The following is a 22,506-nucleotide window of genomic DNA, read 5'->3' on the forward strand; positions in this document are numbered from 1 at the left end:
TAGGAGGGGTACAATCATGATAAAATCAAATCCCATACCCCCTAGGTGGGTGACCTATAAACTAGAGGATGATAATACCAAAAAAGTATTCTCACTGTTGTGAATGTTCTGAATACCACAGTGTCCCAGCCTGGGAATCTGGCAAAGGGACTGGGAATTCCCAGGGAATCTGACCTTGAAGGACATTGGGGTTTGATTACAGAACTTCCGCAGGACTGGAGGAAACAGACTCCACTCTTGGAGGGCACAAACAAATTCTTGTATGCACCAAGACCCAGAGGAAAGGAACAGTGGCCCCACAGGAGACTGAACAAGACCTGTCAGCTAGTGTTGGAGGGTCTTTAGTGGAAGTGTGTATTCGTCTTACCACAGGGAAAGGGGCACTGGCAGCAGAAATCCTGGAGGGTGCCCCATTGGCATAAGTCCCCTTGGAGGTCACCATTAACCCTAACATAGACTCTGTAGACCTCAGGGCTGCATTGCTTCAGGTTAAACAATCAACAGGGAGGGAACATAACCTTATTCATCAGCAAATAATTTGATTAAAGCTTCACTGAGCACAATCCTGCCCACCAGAGCAAGACCCAGTTTTTCCCACTGCAAGTCCCTCCCATCAGGAAGCTTACACAAGCCTCTTAGACTCATCCACCAGAGGGTAGACTTAAGAAGCAAGAAGGAACAAAATCCCACAGTGGCTAGAATGAAAACCACATCACAGAAAGTTAATCAGGATGAAAAAGCAGAGGGTTATGTCCCAGATGAAGAGACAAGATAAAACACCAGAAAGACAACTAAATGAAGGCAAACTTCTGGAAAAATAATTCAGAATAATGATAATGAAGATGACCCAGGATCTTGGAAACAGAATGGAAAAGATGCAAGAAATGTTTACTAAAGACCTGGAAGAACTAAAGAACAAACAACCAGAGATAAACAATACACTAGAAGGACTCAGCAGCAGAATAACTGAGGCAGAAGAACAGGTAAGTGACTGGGAGGACGGAATTGTGGAAATCACTGACACAATAGACTATAGAAAAAAGAATGAAAAAAAAAAAAAGAAATGAAATGAAAACAGCTTAAGAGACCTCTGGGACAACACTAGTATGCACTAACATTTGCATTATAGGGGTTCCAGAAGAAGAGAGAAAGGACCCACAAAAATGTTTAAAGAGATAATAGCTGAAAACTTCCCTAAGATGGGAAAGGAAATAGTTAACCAAGTCCAGGAAGTGCAGAGTCCCAGGCAGATAAATCCAAGGAGGAACACACTGAGACACATAGTAATCAAACTGATAAAAATCAAAGACAAAGATAAAATAGTAAAAGCAAAAAGGGAAGACCACGAATAACATACAAGGAAACTTCCATAAGGTTATCAGCTGATTTTTCCAAAGAAAGTCTACAAGCCAGAAAGGAATGGCACGATATATTTAAAGTGATGAAAAGGAAACCTACAACCAATAATACTCTACCCAGCAAGACTCTCATTTGTATTTGCTGAAATCAAAAACTTTCCAGAGGAGCAAGTTAAGAGAATTGAGCACCACCAAGCCAGCTTTACAACAAATGCTAAAGTAACTTCTTTAGGCAGGAAACACAAGAGAAGGAAAAAACCTACATGAAATAAACCAGAAACAATTAAGAAAATGATATCAATAGTTACCTTATGGATTAAATGTAACAACCAAAAGCTATAGACTGGCTGGGCAGATGAAAATACATCCCTGTGTGCACTTCCACTTACCACATTACTCTACATAATCCCCCAAATTGTATGTAATTATTTTATCAGTTCAGTTCAGTAACTCAATCGTGTCCGATTCTGCGACCCCATGAACAGCAGCATGCCAGGCTTCCCTATCCATCACCAACTCCCAGAGCCCACCCAAACCCTTGTCCATTGAGTTGGTGATGCCATCCAACCATCTCATCCTCTGTTGTCCCCTTCTCCTGCTCTCAGTCTTTCCCAGCATCAGGGTCTTTTCCAGTGAGTCAGCTCTTTGCATCAGGTGGCCAAAGTATTGGAGTTTTAGCTTCAACATCACTCCTTCCAATGAACACCCAGGACTGAACTCCTTTAGGATGGACTGGTTGGATCTCTTTGCAGTACAAGGACTCTCAAGAGTCTTCCCCAACACCACAGTTCAAAAGCATCAATTCTTCAGCACTCAGCTGTCTTTAGAGTCCAACTTTCACATCCACACATGCCACTGGAGAAACCATAGCTTTGACTAGACGGACCTTTGTTGACAAAGTAATGTCTCTGTTTTTTAATATGCTGTCTAGGTTGGTCATAACTTTCCTTCCAAGGAGTAGGCATCTTTTAATTTCATGGCTGCAGTCACCATCTGCAGTGATTTTGGAGCCCAGAAAAATAAAGTCAGCCACTGTTTCCACTGTTTCCCCATTTATTTGCCATGAAGTGATGGGACCGGATGCCATGATCTTAGTTTTCTGAACATTGAGGTTTAAGCCAACTTTTTCACTCTCCTCTTTCACTTTCATCAAGAGGCTCTTTAGTTTTTCTTCGCTTTCTGCCATAAGGGTGGTGTCATCTGCATATCTGAGGTTATTGATATTTCTCCCGGCAAACTTGATTCCAGCTTGTGCGTCATCCAGCCCAGCATTTCTAATGATGTACTCTGCATATAAGTTAAATAAGCAGGGTGACAATATACAACCTTGACATACTAATTTGCTATTTGGAACCAGTCTGTTGTTCTATGTCCAGTTCTTACTGTTGCTTCCTGACCTGCATACAGATTTCCCAAGAGGCAGGTCAGGTGGCCTGGTATTCCCATCTCTTTCAGAATTTTCCAGTTTATTGTGATCCACACAGTCAAAAGCTTTGGCGTAGTCAATAAAGCAGACATAGATGTTTTTCTGGAACTCTCTTGCTTTTTCAGTGATCCAGTGGATGTTGGCAATTTGATCTTTGGTTCCTCTGCCTTTTCTAAAACCAGCTTGAACATCTGGAAGATCATGGTTCACATATTGCTGAAGCCTGGCTTGGAGAATTTTAAGCATCACTTTACTAGTGTGTGAGATGAGTGCTATTGTGTGGTAGTTTGAGCATTCTTTGGCATTTCCTTTCTTTGGGATTGGAATGAAAACTGACCTTTTCCAGTCCTGTGGCCACTGCTGAGTTTTTCAAATTTCATGTTTCCATTATGACTTATGATTGTAATTAAAAAAAAATTTTTTTTCCTGGCTATTGAATGTGAAAACTGATAAACATCTTTTACTATTGTGATTATGCAACTATTTTTCACTAATAGCATTGTTTCATGATTGATCAATAGAAAATAATAGAATTCTGTATCACTAAAGCTACTATTTAATAGAAAAACCTGTAGTCATTTTTAAAAATCCAGATGTATATTAGAATTATCTTGGAGTCTTTTAAAAAACATAAATGCCTAGGTATTACATTTTTTCTGCAAAGTTCCAGGTCTATTTCTAGTGAACAGCCATGATTAAAATCAACTGCACTATTTGATGATCTTTTACTTTTATCTGGTTTGTTTCACTTTTTCTGTTTCATTTTCACTGTTCCCATTTCATCTAATTTATGTTTTTCAATTTTTCCATCTCTTTTTGTTTTTGAAGTTCTTTCTGAAGCCTTCATCAAGTGTAGTAGGGAAGATTTTGTATACATATATACCAAGTGGCGGTAATAATAAAGAACATACTAGCCAATGCAGGTTGCATAAGAGACACAGATTTGATCTCTGGGTCAGGAGGATCCCCTGGGAAGGAAATTGCAATCCACTTCAGTATCTTGCCTGGAGAATCTCATAGACAGAAGGGCCTGGTGGGCTACAGTCCATAGGATTGCAAAGAGTTGGACATGACTGAAGCAACTCAAGTGAAGTTAAGTAATAGTTGTTCAGTTGTCTCCAACTCTTTGTGACTCTATGGACTGTAGCCAACCAGGCTTCTCTGTCCATGGAATTTTCCAGGCAAGGATACTGGAGTGGGTTGCCATTTCCTTCTCTGGGGGATCTTCCCAACCCAGGGATCGAACTCAGGTCCCCTGGACTATCAGCAGATTCTTTACTGACTGAGGTACAAGGGAAGCCTTATATAAATCATATGTGTAATATAATATGCATATTTTAGAAAACATGAAATTTGCCTAGCTAAAAATTTATGACATCTTGATTCCAGTTGTTTGACTTAGTGTGAATAGAATGCTAGACTTCTTATTTATATTCATTCAAAACTTTGATATAGTTCCAAGTATTTTGGCATCTAGTATTACTGCTAGAAGTCTAGAAAGTTTATTATCTCAGTGCTAAAAAAAATTGAATGAAGCTTGAAACTCCTAATCCAATTCTGAGAATATAAAGAAATACTATGTTGTAAAAAAAAAAAAAAAAGTAAAGTAATGGGATATAAAAAGAAAAGGAAGTATGAAATTTAAAAAAAATATTTTTTAGAGGAATAAAATTGGGAAAAAGCAGCTTTGATTAAAGGCTGTTGGGATACCTAAAGTGTAAATATACTTCTGAAAAGGGACAGTTATAATGTTATCTGTGACATGTAATGATGATTTTAATTAAATAGACTTTTGGATGTACTGTTAACTAGAGCAGTGATATCTTTGAGACTCAGGGAAGTGATTCACTATTTAAAAAAATTTTTTATACATCTATATGGCATTTTCATATATCATTAAAATTCAATTTAAAAATAATAAATATGGTGGTCTTCCACTTTAACCAAAATAACAACAGCTTGTTTGAGTTTTTCAGTTTCTAAAATGCTGTTGGGAATCATGTAGCCAATTAAACCAATCCAGATTGTTGAGTGGGGTTGAATTTAAGTTGGAATCAACTTGCTATTTGTGTAGTAGATACAACAAGACATTCTGAATACATTTTGGTTCATGATCAGCATATTACTGTTTTGCTGTTAATATGAGGAAAAGAGTCCTAAAAACAATTTATTTTGTATCACAGTCTCTCCCTGTCTGTCTCTCTCTCTGAATTTGTACTCATATGAACCTATGCTCTTTGTTTTTATGTAGTGGTAAAAGTATATTGACAGTGTCACTGTCACTTCATGCTTTTTGTTTCTTACAGGAGCACATACACCACTGTGACCCCTGGCTGTGCCCCTGAGATGTGGTAGTCTTTGCAGTGAAGGGTAATTGGCAGTAGAACACACTTTGTTCTGTACAGTGTTAAAAAATGAACCCCTTGTTTGGCCAACCTTCATGAACTTCCGTTTACTTCAGTGGCAAGTAAAACATTTGTGTAAGAAAGAAATATTGTCTTCAATGGGAAATGCATTCCATGTGTGCTATATTTCATATTATGACAGATTTTTCTTGAGCCTATACTATTCACTATGTGAATACATGACTTTTTCAAGGATCAGTATTTTGAAGCAACCATTATCTGCATTTGTGAGAATAGCTAATAAAATATTAAATATTTTTATGGTTAAGTACCATTTTTAACTCTTGTTCACAGTAAAAGACTCCCACTTTTTATAAGAAAAGAACTTGAGCAACTTCCTTTCAAATAAAGAAAAAAATCTATTTTTAAGAAGCACAGGAACAGGGAAATAAGGATGAAAGATGCAGGAGGGAGTCAGTGTTCATATTCTGTCTCATTAATCTGGTCAGTTCTTCTTCACTCAGTCTTTCCACTTTAATCTTGCCTTACTCAGCAAGTGATGTCACAAGGTCCAAACTTTCAGAGGGATGTGCTAATGTTATCTCCAAGTGGTCTGATGTGATTATCATTTGGAGAATAGCGCATAGGGCAGAATCCTGGAGACCAATTTTGGCAAAGAGAAGTTTTCTATTAACAGAAGTTTTCTAGTAACAGATGTCCCAGAGAAGGGGTAAGCTGAAGGGTCAGGATGGCATTGATTAGTTGATAATAAATAGAAACAGAATTTATGAAGGAAGAATAAAAGCAGGAAATGAATGGGCTCATTCTAATACTGTAAAGAAAGGTGTGAACTCTGCTATCAGAAATGCATGAGTGTGCATGCATGTGCCAGTTTTAAGAATCTAGATCTGTGAGGACTGTTCATGGACCCCATGTTTGGAATCTCAACAGGTGACAGTGCCATGTATTTACAGAGGCCTCTAGCCTATCTATCTCCTAGCCTTTCTTTCTTAAGAAGCACCAGTGTCTTTCCAGTCATTTTAAGAAGTCAACCTCTAGCCCTTTGAGACTTTATTAAGTACAGTAATTCCATTGCCCTAAACATAAGCCCTTTGACACATCCCTTGACAGTAATCCATTCCTTGCAGAGCTTAGGGGCCTGAGCAGCCACGGAATGTTTTCATTATAGACCTCTGGGCTTCCTCTTGTCTGGAGCTTTAAGTACTGATGTTCAGTCACTTAACAAAGTCCACATTGTGATCCCTAGCTAAGTTTGCAAAGAGGGACTACAGTGTCCTGGGCTTACAGTTGGTTGTATCCAAGGGATCTTGGATTTAATATCTTTCCTTCTCCTTTTCCCTGATACTACTTTTCATTTTCAATTTCACTTTCACTTCTCATTTTCAATTCCCCCATTCCCACTAAAACATTCTAAGCTTATTTTCTGAATTGTTTCAATATAAGGTCAGAAATTGGAATTTCATTGCCCAGGGGGAGCCCAGCATTTGTGAGGGTATTCAACTGTTATGAGAAGTAAGTGACTAGTGTTACAGATTCTATGTGTTTCTCCAAGAGCATCTTCCATCTTCTTCCCTGGATTTTAACAATTCTTGTGCTCAGAGATATGCCATTCAAAGTGTAGCCCAGAACCAGGGCAGTACAGGCATCCACTGGAAGGTTATTACAAATGTAAAATCTTGGGTTATGCATCAGACCAGCCAAATCAGAATCTGCTCCTTAATAAAATCCAAAAATGATTCTCATGCATTTTAGAGTTTGGGAAGCTCTGGTCAAAAAGGATTTAGTCAGTCAATGGTTCTGAATTACTTAGCCTATTAAGTAGGAATCTGACTAGCACATTTTTCTACCACAAAAATAACCACAAGTCTCAGCATTAAAAATTATTCAGATAAATGAGCTTCTTTCCCCCCAAATTTATTTGGGTAGCTATATTGTATTTTTTTGTGTCAAACTGTTAGTAAGTCAAGTCTATTTTATCCCTTAGCCATAAATCTTTAAGAAATGAGGATCTGAAAAATCAGATTTTAAGATAAGTTCTGAGGTACATTGGGGTCATGATGGGTACCTGAACTATCTTTCGTGCTTCATATATTTATTCTAAACAAAAACAACCTGACAGGAGTATCATGCACCGTATTTCTCAAGTAAAAAACAGGAGTCCCACTGAAACAATGTATACAGTCACAGCACCACATGCAGAGAGCCGGCACTCAGGGTCACCTCCTATGAACTTCTTCCTCTTTCCACTATTTTACATAAAAGACAATTCCAAAAGTTGAGAAGACTTAATTCTAAGCCATTATCTAGAGCCAGTTTCTCAATCTCAGTGCTATTAACTTTTGAGACTAGAGAATTCTTTGTTGTGGGGGATGTCCTGTGGCATGAGCCCTTTGTGGGGTGTTTGGCAGCACCCTTGACCTCTGCCCACAAGATGCCAGCAGCAAGTTGCCCTCTTCTCACTGCACCTGATCTTCCCTGCCCCTGCTACCTAACTCTTCCACCCCATCTATTGCTCTGCCCTCCCCTCCACACTCCACCCCACTCCCTCCCTCCCCCTCCCCCACAATGTGGAATCTAAAAATATCTCCAGAGAATCTGATGTGGCCGCTGGGGGCAAAATCACCTCTTTGTGCACCACTCGTCTAGAAATATATGTCCTTCTATTTATTCTTAGTTTTAATCTGATTTTCTCTATCATGTAACTCTTTTTTATGAGACCGCCTCATTCTGGTTAATTAAAGATTCCAGGTAAGGAAGGCTTTAAACTTTCCACAGTTGATGCCAGCTTGTTTTCCCTACTTTCTCAGTCTTTCATACTTTCACAAAATGACATTCAGCTTCTGCTTGATTATCCTAACAGGTGTGCTCACAGTTTATGAGTATTTTTATTCTCCCATGGTTGCATTATAAGCACTTCCTGTAGGAAGGTAGAGATGCCATGCAAAGGAAGCAGATCAGTCTAGTGGATGAACATGCAGGCCTTCCAGCCCAATGCTTCTATACACTTCTTATCTGTGTGATCTTGGGGAAGTTACCTCCACTTTGCTTTCTCTGTGAAAAAGCAGATAGGGTTATTGTGAGAAGTGAATGAAATGTTCCAGTGTTACTTGAACAGTGTCTAACACAGAGAATGTCAAAAAATGTTTGTTACTATTATTCCTTTGGGCATTATTTATACCTCAGGGTCTTGTCAGGAACAGAAGAAGGGCCAGGCTCTCACTCATAAACACATACTCTGTTGTTTTGAAATTTAAGTCAGAGCAAAGTTTTAGCCTATATTTTATATATTTAAATTGTGTAACATTTCTACCATAGATTATTTCTACCACAGACTTTTCCACATAGGAGGTGAGAATATCACTGAAATACTGTGAGATGTTTGTTAACATTGGCTACTCTTCATTAACTCGTAAAAACTTAAAACATGAACAAAACTGATCAGTGTGAGAAAGGGTTACCTTTGGTGCGCGGAGCCTGGTGAGAATTCTGGGATAATTTGAGTTCAGTGTTTGGAGGTGGTTATGTGAGTGAGACTGATCAGTTTGTGAAAATCCATCGAGCCGTTCACTGATGATTTAGGCATGTTTCTTTAGCTATTTATACTTTAGTAAAATTTCAAACATACAGCACAGATCAATTATAGAAAAATAAAAGTTCATTCTACCTCTAACAATGTTGTTTTTGAGAAAAGCAGAGACTCTGGGAGTTAAAATATGTTTGACATTTTCTTTCATTATGGTTCCTGAATTATTCAAATGGTTTTCTTAGGGAAGCCTGATCCTTAAACTCTGTCTGTTCTTGTGTTATAAATATGGGGTGGAGTATGAAAAGAAGTTATTATATGGTTGTTTATGTTCACATAGCCAAACATGAACCTGATTTTTTTTTTTAACTCAGACGTAATATTGAGAAGTGCTACTTGGATGACTTCAACTATATTTTTAGTTACCCATACTATTGTTAATGTGAGAAATATAAAACTAAATTACAGGTCCCCCTATTTTCATTATGGAAAAATTTTATAGTTGTCAAAAAAGTTGTGTTTCACACTTCCCACATACACAAGGCTATGTTGGTACTAAAATATATAAGTTTTTCCTTGAATTTTTTCTTAGTAGCTGAAAAGTTGATATAGTAATGATTTTGTTGCAAAATTATAAAAATAAATAGAGCACACAAAGCAAAGACAAGGGCATTTAAATTACAGAAAAAGATGAAACATAGGTTATGACCGTGCATGGTAAATAGAGGAGCTATTGGTGAAGTCACCACATTATGCCCAAACCTCTTTCAAGCCAAGTCTTGACATTTTTCACCCCATTTTCCACCCAGAGCTGCTGTAGAGGAGACAGTCTGACTGATGCTGTTTCATATTTTTTATTTCTTTTGCCCTATATTCTATAGAAGTGCCAAAAAGCAGAAAAATAATAGTAAGTCTCAAGAGCACAGGGCAGGTGGAGGGGGAGGTTGAGAAACAGAACAGTTACACCTTGATTAAACCTTCAGTAAGACAAGCAGCACAAAAGCAGTTAAGCAAGGTTGTTTATGAAAACAGTAGAATATAATAGCATCTTTAAATGAATAAAATTCTCTAGAGTGATGTAGAAAATGTAATATGATTCGTAATTCCAGGAAAAAATCATTATTCTAGAGCATAAAAACAATTAGAAATTTCCTGATAGTAATATAGAAATATCTTTGATCCTTTTAAATTATGCTTGGATTTAACAGTAGAAGATTTAAAAATTTGTTTACCTCAGCCTATCTTTACAACATTAAGAAATATATATTAGGTTGGTTAGAAAAAAATCCAAACAAACTTTTTGGCCAACCCAATATTAATTTCATCCAGGAGAAAAAAAATCATCATAAATTTCAAGTAAAATTCACTTTGAGGCTCAGATGTGATCACAAGTGACCTTCCACTTCTCTTTTTAAATATGTTATGTTTGTTTCCCATAAAAGTAAGGTAGCTTGGCCTGAGGGGTTGTCATTATTCTAGTCAGTTAATAATGCCTATACCTAACTTCTCTGCTTAAAATTGTGATGCTTTTCCCCATTCTGTGTGTGGTAGGCCAGGCTTCTTCAAAAATTTTTTTTTCACAGAGACAGGTAGAGAAACTGTACATGTTTGCCTTGAGTTCACAGCCTAAGCATTGTCCCTAGGGTAGAAAGTAGAATTCTGGTGACAGCAATGGGAACTCTTGTTTCCTCTGTTCACTTAGAATCTTTGTAAAATTCTCATTAAATGCTTTTAAGAAGTATTAATACAAAACGTCAGTACAGAATTCCGGGGAGAGTCAAACAGCGGAATGAAAAGTGAGGAAAATATAAGACAACCCAAGCAGCTGAAATCAGACATCCCCAGCTCAATGAATCTCTGATGGCGGACAGGTCTTGAGGGTCTGAGTTTGACTGGCTATAAAAGGATTGGGACCACCAACTACTACTTACGCATTGATCCCATAGATCCTCCCCCATGTGAGAGAGATGCTTGTGAGTTAGAAACAAGTGATATACATTTATCCATAGAACAAAGTGTGACAACCATAATAGGCACCAAAACCCCCAAATGAATGAAAACTTAGGGTTAGGGTTAGGGTTAGTCACATGGGGCAGGGGGTTTTAAAGGGGGCATTTTTCATAACTAAACCCATGACAAATTATTCTCTGGTGGAAGTTATGCCATGTGTCATTTGGGAGATGATTTCAAATGGTATTCCCAGGAATATTCTCTTCAGATGCCTTAGTTCTGCCAATTCTTCCATCTTGGCGTTTCTTAATCCTTGAAAATTGTTATTAATCCTCTTTATCCAGTTATTAGCTTTTATACACTTTCATTTTATTCTCTCAAAATAGAGGCCAACACAAGGCAAGCAAAGTGGACTTGATACTAACTTTCCTCCCAAGGTCAAGCTGATTGCTCAGTGACCTGCTGACAGCTTTGGGGTAGCTCAACCAGCAGTCAGTTAGGCCCTGGAGCTATCCTCACGAAGCTGAATAACCTCTGTCTTAACCTGCCAAAAGGTTTCTCAGCTCAGTGCCACCCTTACTGGAACTCTATCATTATGCTATATTTAGATCATGAAAGTTGTAATTAGCTTTGTTCTGCCTCAAATGGATCCAGCCTCACATACAGTATAAAAGGTAATAAAATAGGTAGGCAGATATAAAAACCTGAATAAGCATCTTATATAGGAAAGTTTGATGGTTCTCAAATTGATGAAAGAACCAAGAGAAGGGAATGTTCATGGCTTCAAAAGCAGTAGAAGCCAGCTAAGAAGCAATATCTAGGTATGGCCAGCTTGCTACACAATGTTTGGTCATCTCCCATCTCTCCCTCATCCCCCTACTCCTGTCTACTGATGAGACTATTTGGTAACTTGGTGATATTTAGTGGTAGCTTTTTTTTTTTTTTTTAATCATGGTATCTCATATCTCTTTAGGGAGGTAATTTTGTTTAAAAGGGGACTTTTCAAATTCCATTGTTCAATATCTCTGTATTATCCATTCTAGATACTGTCTGGGATGTGAACCCTCCATTTTTGTCACACACAATCATGTGTGTTTGCAGGAATGCAAACAAATGGATGCTACTTATGAAAAAAGAACTGGCAGGAAAATACCAAAACACAAGGTCTACAGTGTCAAAATCGTCATTATGAGTTGATGAATCCCCTCTTACTCTCTAGCTTAGTTATACTCCTTAAAGGTGATATCTTCTATTGTCTCTTTCATAGGCTTTAATTAAACATGGGCTAGCTGTGGATTATTAACAAATAAATCATTAAAGAGATGCACTTAGGAAAAAAAATGCTTTCTCAAGATCCAGGTTAAAACTTCCCAAATATTCTTTATTACATTATTGACAAAGTTTTTTTGACATTATGTAGGACCTTAGGAAAACATTTATATTTGTAAGTTTGTTCAATGGACGCAAATTCAAATAAAAGAAATGAATGAATACTGTAAAGATTTTTCAAAGAAAGAAGTATGACTTTTGTGTATCCAAAAATATAAGGAGGGAGAAAAGGCAAACAAAGAAGGAGAGCCAGAAGAAAGATGTGAAAGTATCTTGATGAGTTGGGATATAATACATTACAGTGAACTTGAAGACAGGAATTGTTATAGTTACTGTGTCTTCAGAAATGAGCTCTTGTATTTCTTTTGTTTTGTGAGTTTTGGGAGATGAAGTGGGTGGGGAAGGGCTCCTCATCCATCTTAAAGGAGGGCCCTAACAATAAAAAGAGCAAACGGTATGCAGACAAGAAGTGACCTAGATATCAGGTAGATATAGGTACTTTATCTCTCCTCTTCTGTTGGATTTGTATGTAGTGAGATAAGCTAGATGCAAGGGAATATCTGAGATCAAAAATTCAAATAATGTATCCGTGTATCTTTTAACAGCTTATTTGCCTAGTTTTGTATTAATGTTCATATTTAATCTGGCTAGCTCTTTGAAGTGATGATCAACTTTAGTTTTCAGATGAGTAAACCAGGTGCAAGAAAAGTCAGGAAACTTGATTGACCAACTTCTCAGCTAGTTAAAAGCAAGGTAAGATTTAAACCTAAACCCATCTCCCAGTTTAATCATCATTTAAGTTCTCACCCCCTGTCCTGTAAAGAGTCTTAACAGACTTGAAGGGAAACCAGACATCAAAGATGTTTTCAATTTCCAATAGGCCTCAGAGAAAGTAGTTATTAGGTTGGTGCAAATGTAATTGCAGTTTTGGACCATGAATTTTAAATCATTATAACTAAGCTCACACACATCTTTATTAATCAGAATAGGAACAATTACAATCAACACATTTTGCCAAAGGGCAATAAGTTTGTTTATTCTTGTACCATAAAAATTCATGCTTTGGGATTCAACGAATGGTTGGAAAGCATTTTCTGCCTTCTGCTGGTTGTGGAAATGTTTTCCATGCAAAAAGTCATTGAGATGCTTGAAGAAGTGGTAGTTGGTTGGTGAGAGATAGATGAATATGGTGGATGAGGCAAAAGGTTGTAGTCCAGTTTGTTCAACTTTTGGTTGTGCAACCTGTGGATCAGGCATTGTCATGGAGATCTGGGGCTTTCTGTCGACCAATGCCGGCTGCAAGTGTTGCAGTTTTTGGTACATCTTATCAACTTGCTGCATACTACTAAGATGTAATGGTTTCACTGGGATTCACAAAGCTATAGTGGATCAGAAAGGCAGCAGATCACCGAATAGTGGACATGACCTCTTTTGGTGCAAGTTTGGCTTTGGGAAGTGCTTTTGAGCTTCTTCTCAGTCTAGACACCGAGTTGGTCCTCACTGGTTGGCATATAGAATCGACTTTTCATTGCGTGTCACAATTCAATCAAGAAATAGTTCATTGTTGTTGCATAGAAAAAGAGAAGATGACACTTAAAAATGGCTGTTTTTTTTTTTTGATCTTTGATCAGCTCATGAGGCAACCATTTATTGAGCTTTTTTTACCTTTCCAATTTGCTTCAAATGCTGAATGACCATAGGATGATCAATATTGAATTCTTCACCAACTTCTCGTGTAGTTGTAAGAAAATCTGTTTGAAGATTCTCTTGATTGGTCCTTGCCAACTTCCAATGGCCAGCCACTGCTCTCATCTTCAAGGATCTCATTTCCTTTACAAAACTGCTTGCACCACCACTGCAGTGTACATTTGTTAGCAGTTCCTGGGCCAAATAGCTTGAATTTTCTTTTTTTTTTCTCTAACATCATATTCCTAGTCTAAAATCAATATAAAATAAACAGCAAGTAATACATTATTAGCAAAAAAATACATAAAGTGAGAAATGTGCATTAAAATGATGTGTAATATAACCACATTTATTTAAGAAAGTATTCCAATATCAAATGGCAAGTTTCAACAGTGTAAAATCAGGATAATTTTGCATCAACCTAATATAATCCACAGCTAAAATTTCATCTGCACTTTTTACAACCAGTGTGTGCAAAATTCCAGTGCTAGCAGTGTCAGTTTCCACTTTTGGATCATCTTCAGGAGGTAAAAACACTCCCCTTTTTGCCACTGATTAGAAAACATGGGATTTAAGCTGTCAAAGTAATTATAAAGGGAACTCAAGGACCCTGATAAGTTGAGGGTAAAATGAAGATTTTTAAAGATGGCTAGTCGTTTCCTTGATGACTGGTTGCAGTTTTGCATTGTCCCTAGGGGAATTATGCAAAGTTCTAGCATACATTTTTTCATGTTGATTGAGTGGGTTCACATTATTATATTACATATACATTTTATTTGGGGAAGATGAGAGGCTTGGCTTGTATTTTCCTTTTCTGAACCTTGCATTTATTTTGTCAGCTTAGAAGTTGAATACGGCTCATTCTGTAAGGAGAAGAGAAGGGAAAAAAAGGATATATGAAAGATTTAATTACATTTATTTTATGGAGCTTAGTCTTAACTTTTAAATTCAATTTTTTTAGATAAATAATTGCTTTTTAAAAATGTAATGTAAAAACTTAACTTTATAACATTATAACAAAAAGTCCAGTTATAAATCTTTTTACTGTTTATAACAAGTGGCATTTTTGTCATTCACAAGAGAGCTTCATTTGTGTTTCCAGAGTTGAGTTTTTTATATTCAGAACCAGGCATTTGAAGGATTTGACATTTTATAGTTGATGACAGAAAATGGAAAAAAAGCACAAGCTTTTCCCTCCCCTCTTCTGCTTTCATAATTCTATCCTGGCTCAAAACATTTTTTTTCTCCCCTTAAAATTTCCAAAACTGTTTATATTGTTGTGATAAGACCAATGTCAGTGAGTTTTAGACTGGAAAGAATTCTTCTTAAGAAAATGCTGAAAATGTGATTGGGAGGAAAATGGGTAGATGGAGAGCAAACACTTGGGATACTCTTTCTTTGACAAGGTGTCAGTTCAGCTGCCTCTGTACCATTTAAAATAATAGGAAGTCAATCAGGCCATACTTTTCCACTCCAACTCAGATTTCAATATTGTACATTTTTTCATTAAAAAGGTATGAGGTTTATTTTTAAGAAGACTCGTTCTAAATATATATAGAAATTTCCATATGTTATGTATAAAGTTACATTATGTAAAATATACAAAGAAAATAAAGATTAAAATGAAAAACAAACAAACAAACAAACAAAAAAACCCCAACAGAACACAAGAACACTTCTAGCAGAAATCTGAAGAAAATCACTTTTAAAAATGTGGGAGGTTTTCAGAAAGTCTCATTATCAGGCCTAAAACAAAAAATGAGATTAAATCTTGTAATCATTATGAACATGAGCTTTCATTCTTTCTGACACAACATTCTCACAGGTGGTTCTAATTAGACATAAGTAGTGACAGTGGCCAGTTTGACTAAATCCAGATCCTAGCCAAGAGTAATGGAAAAAAGTCTCAGCTTGCCTGCTTAGAAAACGGAATCTATATTGAGACAGTTCAAGGAAATGACGCCCACGACAAGATGTAAAAACCATGGCTGGAGTCCCTTTGTGTTTTCTTCCTTTAGGGAGCCAAACACCATAAAACACCTAATGCCATGTTTCTTGCTGCCCATATTAAATTCCAAGTTTCTTAAAGAAGGCTTGTGTTCCTCTAAGACAAACTCTGTCCACTTTGCCATCTTGTAGGAAAAGTACAAGGCATGTATGTTATATATATTGTCAGTCATTTTTATCCTTTTGTCTGGCATGGTTGAATAGCTAGTTGATAATTCTGTCAAATCATTTCTTAAGTAATTTATTGCTTTCATTAAAATTCTCTATCACCTTTAGTTTAGTTGAGCCATACAGGAAAGGAAAAAAAGTCTCTTTGGAAATAGTTTTCAAAAATCACTAGGTTAGTAAAACTTGAATTGTTTAGCTTACACATTTTGTGATGATAAAATTTCTCCTTAGTCATATTCTTTTTCTTATTAGTTAACAATAGTATCCTAAGAAACTAACACACTCATCCTTGGCTAAGAAATATCTTTTAAAAGTCCCACAGGTACTTATTGGCCATTCAGAGTAATTTTTTAATCTTCATAAGCAGGACCATTGAACACAATGGTGCCAGTACTCTAGGATATCCAGTCCATGGGATGAAATGAGGTTTGAAATTCAAGTCTCCTTAACAAGGGACTATGTCTACCTGAAAGAAACTGCAGATTTTCTGATATGCAGAAGCTGAGCTTCCTGCATTCCACTCATAAGTCATTCTTGGAAATCCAACCATAATATTTCTTTGAAAAGAAAAGGATTACTTACTAATATAATTACTTTTTCCCCTACTCTCTAAATATCTTAGTATATGATTTTCAATCAATGAATCTGAATTATCTTCATATTTTTTCCTTCAAATATGGTAAGGCATGATGAGCCAGTCACAGACAACTCACTTTGTGATTTCTTAAGCATGACACCCAAGTGCGCTGAAACATAGGTTTTCTTGGTTGATTCAATGTACACTGATAAGGTAGATTAAAAATTGGGGAGTGAGGGTAAGGAAGGAATACTCAGAGAAACCCATATACACTGTCTTCCACATGGCGGAAAATATGCTCTTGACTAAACAATTTTCAGAGCAGTTGGTGATACGTCATTTCTTTCTGTACACGTGTCCCCAAGATACAGAGTGAAAGAGCAGCAGGGCTTCCCAGGTGACACAGTGGTAAAGAATTTGCCTGCCAATGCAGGAGATGCAAGAGATGTGGGTTCGATCCTGGGGCTGGGAAGAACCCATCGAGTAGGAAGTGGCAACCCACTCCAGTATTTTTGCATGGAAAATTCCATGGACAGAGGAGCCTGGCAGGTAACAGTCAGTAGGTTTACAAAGAGTTGGAGATGACTAACTAAGCACATAAGCAAAATAGCCTTTAAAGCTCTGCCTTTTATGAAACATATCTTCATTTTGTACATTTTGATATTAATAATTATTATTACTATTTTTATTTTATCTCATACAAAACTATGCTTGAATTCATAGTATTCACAATTCTTGGATATCTTGGAAGAATGATTTCTCCTGTGTCAACAAGATTAAATGTGTGAAGGAAAGCAAATCAAGACAGCAATTTTTAAACAGCATGCATTTGTGAATGTTACTTTTTAGCAGTTCAAACTGATCTCGACTGAATACTGCTTGAAGCTTTTTTCAGCTCCTGCTATTTGCAGATGTAAAATATTTTTTTCATATTAGTGCAAAAGTAACTGCTCTTTATTGGTGATTAGATTTCTAATGACATTGACTGTGCAGAGAAAGCTCTAGAATGTCAGTCCCACCCTTTTAACTAACAGTCACAAAATATATATCCCTGTCATATTGCTTTGGGAGAAGTGTTTGATCTTAGCAGGGGATCTACTGATAAGGAGAGGTGTTCTGGAGAGAAATATCAAAATTAAAAGATAGAACACGCTATCCATTTTGCTTATATCACCACCAGTCTAATGAATCCCTAGAGGCCTGGGGTTGTTGTAAAAGATTCCGCTGCTTATTTCCCAAGGCTTTTCCAATTCAAGGGAAGTGACAACTGTAGAAGAGCTAGCTGTCTTGGGATTTTATCAGGAGTTAAAGAATAATTTTCCAAGTGAGGTTCAAGATTGGACACTTTTAGAAAGGAATCATTTTTAGCAAACCTATTGCTTAACTCCTATCTACCTCTTGAGGCTGCAATGGTATTCAATTCACCTTGGAAGAAATTTCAGGTATGTATTCAATTTGCCTCCTTCTCATGTGTTTCACTCAAACCTGCATTAAACAAGTCTGAGAAAGTTTCAGGCAGCTGGTTTTGTAGTAAGAAATCCTGGATAGGAATCTTAAGAACCTAAATGTACCTTGGCCATATTATTTTCTTTCTACTTTCTCATCCCCTCTTTCTCTTTATCCTTTTCTCTGATTGTTTTTCTGTTTTTTTTTTTTTTTAATTTCATGTTGTTGTTTTTATGATTATTGTCTCTTATAGAATAGCAGCAGCAAAAAAAAGTTCCTTGACTATGTGTCAACCTTCTTCTTTATTACCCTGCTGAGAGGTTGGGGCAGGGCCCTACAGTTCTTGTAACTAGCAGGACACCTACTGGCATAATCAACCAGTCTAAGATAGACCAGTCCTTCTCAAACCCCTAGCTTCCCCTAGCTACAAGTGATAGTCCTTATTTTACCTGTGGAGCTATCTATGAAAGCCATCACTTATTGTCTTTAGAGTCATAATATTGCAATTTTTAAACACGTCAGTTCAGTTTTCTCTTCTTTATTGCTAGAAACAGCCCACTGGGGCCTCTGTTTTCTTGTTGACATTCTTGCTGTCTCAAGTGAGGAGGTGGGAAGGTGACTTCAAGTTGGTGCTGTAATCCTAGAGCTACTTCAGATTTTACCTATATAGTTATACTGATTGGTTTCTTCATCAGCATCCATGGGCTTCCCTGGTGTCTCAGGGGTGAAAAAATAAGAAACAGAAAACAACTCACCTGCCAATGCAGAAGACACAGTTTCAATCACTGGGTCAGGAAGATCCCCTGGAAAAGGAAATGGCAATACACTCCAGTATTCTTGCCTGGGAAATCCTATGTGGGCTATAGTCCATAGGGTTGCAAAAGAGTCCGACACAACTTAGCAACTAAACAAGTTAACCTTGGATTCTCTCCCTCAAGTTTGTCATGAGCTCACTTAAAAAATCTATTAGCATCGGCTTTTTTTTTTTTCTTCCTTAAAAGCATTAAAAAGGATCATTCACTGTGAATTAATAAAGGTAGTGCAAAAGCACAGTTAACAAGATAGGATCCCCCAGCACAACCATTAGGTCAGCTTTCCTGTTGCTCTCCTGGGAGATGACAAAGTGAAAAAAAAAAATTAGGTGCAGCTAACTTTGGACTCTGTATAAGTTTCACCTCTGCTCCTCATTTTTCCATTTGTAGTCATGGCAGTGGGTAGTGATTATCTCAAAGTTGTTCCAGTTCTAATGGGATATGAAATTACAGTTTTCAAGTATAAACCTTTCCTTTGAATGTCCCTCAAAAGATGAAATGACATGACTATTTCAACATAAAAATTGTATTTTGGCTCACAATGGCAACACACTTTTTAAACCACTGTGTAAATACTTCCACTGGTAAGACGTTTGTAATAGTGAAGAATAAAATCCATGGAATTGGAAGGGAGCAGCTGGCAAGTCAGTGTTCTCTTGGTCCCAGGAGTCATATTTATTGAGAGGAGATGAGTGGATAGGCCTGGTGATTTCACATATCAATATACTGCAAAGATATAACTAGTTGGGTTATAGTATAAGGGGAACAGTAGAATGTATTTGTCATCTGTTTGTGATATTTGTGTAGTGTACTCATCCATAGTGAGGTATGAGTATTCTGCAGGGAAGAATTATCTGATTACTAAACTAACTTCCAGACTTTATTCTGGGAGCCCAGCCCTGTCGGTGTAGGAAGTGATTCAGGGTGTGATCAGTACAGTCTCCTAATGCTATAGTGGAAAATTCCCTGCTACCCAACTGGGAGGAGAATGCCAGGGCTTAGGGGAGCAGGGATAGGAGCGTCACCTGAGGATGAGTGGCTAGAAACACCAGGTGTGCATATCCTGCTGGTCACTCTTCCTCTCTCCTAACAGTAGGCAAGTTTCATCCTTGGGTGTAGCCTCTCATATGCCCACTGGGTCAAAGTCACAACCAAAATTTTAAATCTTCTAGAGAAAAGGGCAAGAGGGAAGTGAGTCCTTCTTCTATATTCTCTTTCTTCCCTGTTGAAAAATACATTAAAATAATAGCACCTAATCTTAGCAGAAAAGGACAAAATACATAAAATCTTAACAAATAAGAGTCCTGATGTATGTCACCCCAACATGTGGTCTGACAGTTAATCCAGAAATCTATTAAGAAGGGAGAGTGGAGAATCACATCCCTTGGTTTTCAGATAAACTGGTTTTGTAATTCTTGGAAATTTTGAGAAATGAACATTAAATCAACACTGAATGTTGTGGAAGGACAATTATGATTCTTCCTCTTGAATATTTCATCAAAACTGAACACTGAAGCTCACCACCACCACACACACCAGTTCTGCGCTCCTCCAAACATTTCAAATATCTGTAAGGAAGGCTTGGACCCAATAGGCTCTTGCAGCTTTGTACTTCTAACTCCTTGAACATTTCCTGAGAGAGAAGAAATTTCATCAGTTCTTGTTGAATAAGTGCATGGCTAAATGCTCATTGAAAGAACTGAACTCCCTACTTGCTGCCAAGTGATCAGCAAACAAACAGTATGCAGAGATTAGTCTGACATGAGGCCTTTTCAACACAAAAGATGTAACTCAACCTGGTATGGAAATGATGCAACAATTCTATGCCAAGAAAGAAAGAGAAAGAAAACAAACTGCAGAGGAATCTTTTCTAGTGAACCATTTTTTAATACACAAATTCTCTGTATTGTGTACTAAAAGGCTTGAGACAAAATATCTTCATAAAAATAAAAGCTTGGAAAGCTATTTTTTCCAGGAATTTTCCATCAGTTTTCTTCCTAAGGTTCACTTGCACCATACATGCTGTGTGCATATGGAAATCTGTATATTCTTTCTGGACTGTTTTTTCCAATTAGGAGGCTGTCTGGAGAGCTACATGTAATCTTAATAATGCTCAGGTTTTACATAAGCCATTTTAATAGAGAAAGACTCTTTGAAGGTAAGCAAAAGGGATAATAACTGTTGGCAGTATTGTTGTTCCAGAAATTTCAATTCTTTCATAGGAAACTGCAAATACATAGAGGATTAAAGTGAATAAAATACACAGATGAAAAGCCCCACTTGTAAGCTGGCTTTTCTCAAATAATTTCTCTACATTCACTGTTCTAACAATTGTCCCACTTAGTTTTAGGCCCTTCACACTATACAATAAAGCATTGTTTAAAAGATACTTAAGCCTGATAAATCGAGTGTTGAGATTGAGCACTGTGTGTGATGAACTTCCTTGAAGTATTCACAAGTACCCTGTTGAACATTCACTCATGGCCAAGTATTTTTCAAGTACTAATAGTCCTTTACTTCGATGTCAGGACCCCAGATTTTCCTGCCATCTCAGTAGAGAACATACTCAGAGATCAATGGTAAATGATCCAAAGACCAAGCATGTGTGCTGTTTACAGTAAGGCAATCTTTAAACCGCTGGTCCTTAAATCTAGTGGGCTCAGTATTCGATGGAATAGCGCATCATTAGTGATTTCTCAAATTTCAGATTTTCTTTCTTTTTTTATCATTTTAATTTGTTTTTAATTGTGGGACAATTGCTTTACAACATTGTATTGGCTTTTTCCATACAACATCATGAATCAGCCACAAATACACATGTCTCCTCCCTTTTGAATTTCCCCCCACCCCGCCATCCCCAATCCCATCCTATCCCTCTTGGCTGTCACAAAGCACCCGGTTCTTTTGTGTGATATCAGCAGTTGTTTGAATCCCATGAGAAGTATAAAACCCAGGAATTGCACTTGAAATAGAATCATGGGTTCTCAGCTTGGGAGGATTTTAAAAGCAATCTGGGACTATGCTTTGTAAATGTTAATATACATAAGAAATTCCTGAGAATCATGTTTAGGTACAGATACTTGCACACTCAACACCCCAATGTATTTCCATGATATATGCTGTTATTAATCTGAAGAGACTAATTACATTTATTTTATAGTTTTCATCTATGCCTTGGATTCTCTCTTTTCTCTTGAATTAATTTATTTGTTTAGTTTGAGACTCTCTTGGAGACTGGTTTCTTCAATGGATTACTCTGGCAAGTCAATTTATATTCGCAAATGATGGTTTGCTCTATTGATATCAGTAATCGAAACAGGTATACATGACACAAATAAGGAAAATATTGTACTCTGAGAGTAATTGAAAGTTCTCAGGCTCTGAAAAGAGACAGGTAGGATGGGAGGGAGCAGGCAAGGAGTGGGTGTGTAGTAAGGTTGCTTTCCTTTAAGATGGAGGAAGAGTGTAAGGGAAGAGCTCTCTTGTTCTTTGTAGTAACAGAAAGTTGCCTACCATACTGCTTACATCCCTTATCCCCAATACACCTATGAAATTGCTGCTAGGCAGATCCGCACCTTTATTCAGAAAGACTGCCTTTTGGCTTTTGCCTGAGGGCAAATGCTTTAGTTGTCAGCTACCTTGAGGATCAGATTGCCCCACCACTAACATACTCCACTGCTCCTTATCACATCTGCCTCTGAAGCTTCAATTTAAGTTCAGTTCAGTTCAGTTCAGTCACTCAGTCGTGCCCGACTCTTTGCGACCCCATGAATCACAGCACACCAGGCCTTCCTGTCCATCACCAACTCCCAGAGTTTACTCAAACTCATGTCCATCAAGTCAGTGATGCCATCCAGC

Source organism: Odocoileus virginianus, chromosome 9 (assembly GCF_023699985.2).
Source record: "Odocoileus virginianus isolate 20LAN1187 ecotype Illinois chromosome 9, Ovbor_1.2, whole genome shotgun sequence".
NCBI lineage: Eukaryota > Metazoa > Chordata > Mammalia > Artiodactyla > Cervidae > Odocoileus > Odocoileus virginianus.